General features: G+C 37.8%; 1 long non-coding RNA gene across 1 annotated transcript; it reads right to left on the reverse strand.

Annotated features, from left to right (window-relative positions):
• Positions 1-2,907: 2,907 nt before the first annotated feature.
• LOC136802096 (uncharacterized) lies at positions 2,908-3,692 on the reverse strand. The gene is made up of 2 exons (XR_010845962.1): positions 3,523-3,692; positions 2,908-3,232 (listed from the first exon to the last, which is right to left on the reverse strand). It is a non-coding gene; the product is annotated as an uncharacterized lncRNA (long non-coding RNA).
• Positions 3,693-6,707: the final 3,015 nt, after the last annotated feature.

Genomic DNA, 6,707 nt, shown 5'->3' on the forward strand with positions numbered 1-6,707 from the left:
TAAGCTCATTACTCGTTAATGGAAGCTATTAACTTTTTCTCTGTGTTGATGAAATATTATGCCATAAAGTTCGCTCGCTCGCTTGTATGTTCGTACGTTCACTGCTTTCAAAAAGTGTCAATCTCTCCTCATTTTTTTCTTTCTCTGAATACAAATTCAGTAGAAGTGTAGACAGGAATCCCGTATATCACTTCACCATTTTCTTATTTCCTGTAACATCCAAAAGAGAAATTACAGGAAATAAGAAAATGGTTAGACAGTGTTTCCTGGCTAGAAGAGGGGTGGAGAATAGAAAGAAGCTGAAAAACATGGAAATATCTATTCCTATTTTAAAGAATAGAAGAGAAGAAGGTAAGCATAAATTTGGAACAGCTTGCATTTGTCTTTGTGGCCCATATATTTAGTCTTGATGTCTGATGCTAAAGAAAACTAGATGTTAAAATATCCCTGTCGCCTGTGTACCTTTTTGTACACTCACTGTCTGTGTACCTTTTTGTATGGTTGCTGTGTATCTTTTTGTATGTTCCCCATGTACCTTTTGTATATATGCTCCCTGTGTACATTTTTGTACTTTCCCTGTGTACCTTTTGTATGCTTTGTGTGGTCCTTTTGTACGTTTTGTGTGATCCTTTTTGTATGCTCTACCCAGCATGGTCCTTTTTGTATGAGTGTGGTGTGTACCTTTTGTATCCCCTCCATAGGTCCTTTTTGTGTGTTCCCGGGTACCTTTTTGTATATTCCCCATGTACCTTATTGTACGTTCCCAGTGTACCTTATTGTACGTTCCTCGTGTACCTTATTGTACGTTCCCCGTGTACCTTATTGTACGTTCCTCCTGTACCTTATTGTACGTTCCCTGTGTACCTTATTGTACGTTCCCTGTGTACCTTACTGTATGTTCCTCGTGTACCTTATTGTATGTCCACCGTGTACCTTACTGTACGTTCCCGGTGTACATTATTGTACGTTCCCCGTGTACCTTATTGTACGTTCCTAGTGTACCTTATTGCAAGTTCCCCGTGTACCCTATTGCAAGTTCCCTGTGTACCTTATCAGTCAGGGAAATCCCTCAATTGCGGTATACTGCAATTGCAGTAGTTTTCATTTGTGGCTAGCTTATAACTGCTGCATATAGTGCTGGTCAACAAAGATAAACAAACATCGACTGTAAAAATTGTACGCGAAGAAAGCTTTTCTTTAGTAAAAGAATCTGATCTACGGAAAAAATATTTTGTCTGCACGTTAAAAAGATATGATCAATTATGTACAAAAATTGCCTGTTTTCTCCTTGAATCTTGAATTCTGTTTCTTGAATACTGCAATTGTGGTATATAAAAAATGCGGCTAGTTCGAAACGCAGGTCACAGGTCACAGGTCACAGGTCAGTGATGACAGGTTGACTGTAATCAATGTCATTGCAGAGGAAAATGTTTGGAAAACACAAAGAATTATCAAAAAGATAATTCTCAAGCAATTTCATCCATATAAAACCATTTCAAACATCAAAATTTAACCATGTGCTTTTATCGATCTTTCGCAGTTTGCGCCGTGTATAACGCAGACCAGAAAATTTAAAAACATATTATACGTATAACAGGTATATTACATATTGTAATGTTTGTAATGTTATATGATGGTTACATATAATAAAACTCATCGCTCTAAAACTACCTTCTCAGAGAACTCACGAGCTTCTGATTGGTGTAATTTTATATCCAGCCATATTGTTATCATCACATTCGCTATGCTAAATATTTTTGGTGTTTTTCTCTTGTAAGACATGATATTTTGTGATTCTGTCAACATTTTTGTCAAAAATTGTCATTAAGTCATTAAAATAACAATTGAATGATTAATTAGTTTCATCCTTCTAAAACCACTCTCTTAGGGACCTCACAAGTTTCTGATTGGTGCCGTTTTATATCCATTCACACTATCAACATCACATTCTGTATAATAAATATTTTTCGTGCTTTTGTCTTGTTAGGCATCATATTTTATGATTTTGTCATTATTTTTGTAAGTAAGTGTCACTAGGTTGTTATTTTATTCAATTGTCATTTTATAATATCTAAATAACATGTATTACTTTTTTGTAATTTAATGCGTTATGTATTGATGTTATGTTATGTATATGTTATGATCTTATTATCTTTTTTCCGGTCTGCACTTTGTTGACCTGTGACCTGTGACCTGTTGACCTGTGACCTGCGTTTCGAACTAGCCGTAAAAAATGTAAAAGTGACTTTTATACCGCAATTGCAGTAAAAAATTACTACCACAATTGAGGGATTTCCCTGACTACTTATTGCATGTTCCTTGTGTACCTTATTGTACGTTCCCCGTGTACCTTATTGTATGTTCCCCGTGTACATTATTGTACGTTCCCAGTGTACCTTTGTACATTCCCCATGGTCCTTCGTGTAGGCTCTCCATGTGGTCTTTCTTGTAGGCTCTCCATGGTCCTTCTTGTAGGCTCTCGTGACTCTTTTTGTATGTTCCCTGCTGTCCTTTTTGTACTCTCATGTAAACTTCTTTAATGGCTCAGTATATATGCATGGCAAACATCAGTGAAGTCAAGTTTGAAGATATTCTTTATTAGAAAAACAGTTAAAAGCAGTCAAAACGCAATTTACCTTACCTCCTGAGTTTGTCTTTGTTATGCTAAAATATAACAAACCTTTGTCATGCTGTCTAATTACAAAAACCTCCAATCACTACTTCTCCGCCATCTTGTTTCACTTTAAATGCCGTGTTTTAAAATTCCTTAGCTACATTATATGTACGGAAAAGGTTTTCTCCAGGTTTTTTCAATCCCGGGATTAAACTACGAGGGCGGTTCCGACCGCTTATTTTTCTTTCGGCGTTGAGCCCTGGGGATACTTAACAATAAAAGAGATTTTAAGATTAATGTTGAAAAGCATATTTTTTCGATAAATTTAGGCGATACTCAACAAAAAATAAGGTGGTTTTAAACAAATCTTTGACAAATTGGCGTTTCTTTCTGTTCTAATATATGCAAATCATGTCGAAAAAAGAATATATTTCCGCCTTTACTTTCACTTTCGCTTTCGTGTTACGCGATTCCAATTGGATGAATACCGCTCGCTAACAAATTCTGATTGGCCGTAAGTCTTTAGCTTCGGGATTCTGATTGGATCATTTCCCGCGTCACGGTTGAATTTTGATTGGTTGAAAAGTTTCTGAGCGTGAATTCTGATTGGATGAATACCTGAAAAGTAAACAATAGTATGTAAGTATTTTGCTTATCAAAACCTAAAGAATTCCAGGGGTTTTTATTTACTTTGCATGACGATAATTAAGCCCACAAAATACCGAGAAATAAACCCAACATAGAACAGGTGTATTTTGTAATGTAGAATATGATAGCGTGAATCTTTTTGAAATTCTATGTCAGGATTTTTTCTCAATGCCTCGTAACTATGCCCGGGGTACTCGTTGCTAAGACCTTATGTTAAAAACGAAAGCGATTACGGCAAAAAGTAGCGATTTTCGTAATACCTCAAATATTGATACTTGACTGTACTGAACATAGCCCTAACCATCAAGCAGAGTCTCACACCTTAGAGTCTTTTTTTCTCGGGAGATTTCAGCGAATGACCACACATTTGGCATTGATTCCTTTAAAAGAGATTATTTCCCATTATGAAATTTTGAATTTTTCTTTTCTTTCACATTCAGGTGCCAGGATTACAAATTCAACAAAGTTGGACAACCTCTAAAGATGACAATACAATGTAACTTGCTGACAATGATGTAATGATAATGTTGCACATATAATGAAAATACAAACAAAGACAAACATTCTTGCAACAATTGGACCAAGGAACTGAGTTCCTTCGGAATATTCGGAATATAAAGCAAAAAAAAGACTGATTTTGCTTGAAACACAACGTTTTTGATGTAAAAATACTAACAAATTACTAAGGAAGAATTTTTCGCGTGTATTTAATTTCGCGATTTTGTAATTTTGAAAAATTTAAACAGTATTAAATTTCGCGAAAATTTACCAAAAAACTCGCGAAATTAAGTACCCGCGAAAATTTGTAACACGCGAAAATATATACCAATAAGGTATTCATGATGTAATGTTTATACGGGGGCACCCAAAAGACCAGGGTTTTGCCAATAATTTTGAGTGCTGCCGTATACTGTAGTTATAAAACATAACCTCATAAATATCATGAATTGTGTAATTAACAGTGTTGTAAATATCCCCCTTCCGCCAACAACCAACCAACCGAAACTACAATCAGTGCAATAATATATTGGCACCAGCCTCAAAAAAACACTGAATTTACTCACTTCCCTCTCCTAAATCCCCTCCCCCCTAATGGTTGAAGAAGGCAACAGGGCTGCAGACTCAACCATTGATGATTGAAGCTTGGGGGGAGGGGAGAAATAAGTTTTAACATCAAAAATCAGTGTTTACTGCCAAATATTATTGCACTGATTGTCTGTATTTGAGAAAAAAATTTTAAAAGGGAATTCCCTACTCCTTAGCAAAATAAAATGTAAACAAAAAGATCTAAATACAATAAAATCAGCTTAAATTAGTAGTAAACTCACAGCAAGCCTCCAGCGCACATGTTTTTGCCGCCATTTTGAATTGAAAAATTTACACATCCAGTGAATTGAGATTTCCCGATTTTTAAATCCAGTGAAAATGTAAACAAACTTTTTGGCGGGAAATCACAACTTTCGTTTTTAAAATTTTTTAAAACAAGATGGCTGACGCAGATGTGACTCTTCCCTGTGAACCTAGGGATACTAAACGTACCTATTTATTAACTTACAGCCAAGCTGACTTGGCTAGGGTGCCCACAACTGATTGCTTTGCTGAAATTGTTCTTGAGGCATTGGCACAGGGGAAAAGCACTGCAAAGCTTATAAAATGGGCTGCCTGTCGTGAGCCTCATGCTGATGGGGGAAAACATTTCCACCTCATCATGCATCTTTCAAAACCGAGAAAGTGGTCACCGCTGTTCGATTATATCAAGGATAAATGGGGCTTTAACGTGAACTTTCAGTATACAACCCAAGGCTATTTGAGAGGTTACAGATATGTTATCAAAGAAAAACTGGTTGAGTGTGTCGTCCACAGTCCCGATCACCCTGACTTGGCCAGTTGCCGCTCTCCGCAGTCGACTAAAGGATTTGTGACTTCTTCACAGAATGCAAAGCGTCGACGTCTTTCAAAGCAACTGGAGAAAGCCGCACCTGCCCCACCACCTGTTACCCCACCACCCACCAATCCTACTACCGCTCACCATGATAAGGAAACCCCACTGCGACCACCGCCAACAACACAATATAAAACACCGCGTGTTAACAAAGATGACGTTACCCGCTTTATAAAAAGGAACAATTTAAAAACAATCGAAGATTTGTTGGGCGAGGCAAAGAGACGTGAGGTTGAGGGTCTTCCTGATATTTATAATTTTATCGCTCGTCAAAGCGAAATAATGTTGGAGACTCAAATAAAAATGGTTTGGCGTCTTGAAGGGGCACCCGAGGTTGCAGCGCGCAAAAAACTTTCAAGGATGGATGTTATTCTAAGTTTCATGGAAAAGCCTTGTGTTGAAGATTGTGATGGCAAGTGGCTGGAGGCAGCCATAGAAATACTGGACAACAACAACATCAACGTGTTTTCTTTTGCTCAGGCAATGAGGGAATGTCTCATCGTTGGACGTGCAAAATATTTTAACGTTTTTCTTCATGGACCGAAAAATTGCGGAAAGTCTTTTTTATTGAACCCATTGGAGGACATTTTTAGATGTTTCATGAACCCCACCGAGGGAAATATTGCTGGGTCGGTTTGGATGATTGCGAGGTTGCTGTGTTACAGGATCTAAGATGGTCACCCAACCTCATCAAATGGAGCGATTTTTTGGTTTTACTCGAGGGACAAACTGTTCACTTGGCTCGCCCGAAAAATGTCTTTCCCACAGACTTGACTATCCACAAATCAAACAAACTCCCCTTTTTTGCTTCAAGTAAGGCCCCCCTGGTTTTCTTGGACAGTGACAACAAGGAAGTCACAAAGGAGACAGAAATGATGGACACCAGATGGAAGCTTATTAAATTCACTTATTCAATGCCGGAAGAATCGCTAAGGCGTATTAGTGAGTGTCCACATTGTTTTAGCGTTTTGTTGACACGCGGAATGGAAGATTAGTTGTTTGGAGCGATGAGACTTGTGTTGATATTGGTTTATGAGACTAACATGTTGTTGTGTTGTTGAAGCCCAGTTTTTTTCATGCGTAACCAATGCGTAACCACATGCGTAACCAAGGCAAAACAGGAAATTATGTAGAAAATCAATGCGTAACCATGCGTAACCATGCGTCACCACTTTTTTTTTAAAAGTAATATATAATATACAGTGGGTCTCCGAAACGTTTTATTTCTCCGAAGACTTTTTTGAAGGTTTTTTTTGCATGGGCTAGTAATCAAGGCCGAGAATTCCGACGGTGTTGTCCTTGGTGTGGCAGTGCTCCTAAAGTCTTGGCTTGCGACGGAACAAAAGTTGGAATACTTTGTCAAAACCTTCACATTGATCCAATTGAGACAATTCGTGACCCTGAAAACGAATTACCAACGCAATCAAGGCGGTTTGATCGTTGCTTTATCGCATACCCTAAAAAGGCGGGTGGTGAAACTGTCGAGAGATACGCCGAAAAGCT

The sequence above is a fragment of the Clytia hemisphaerica genome, unplaced genomic scaffold (genome assembly GCF_902728285.1).
Source record: "Clytia hemisphaerica strain Z4C2 unplaced genomic scaffold, Clytia hemisphaerica genome assembly, whole genome shotgun sequence".
Taxonomy (NCBI): Eukaryota; Metazoa; Cnidaria; class Hydrozoa; order Leptothecata; family Clytiidae; genus Clytia; species Clytia hemisphaerica.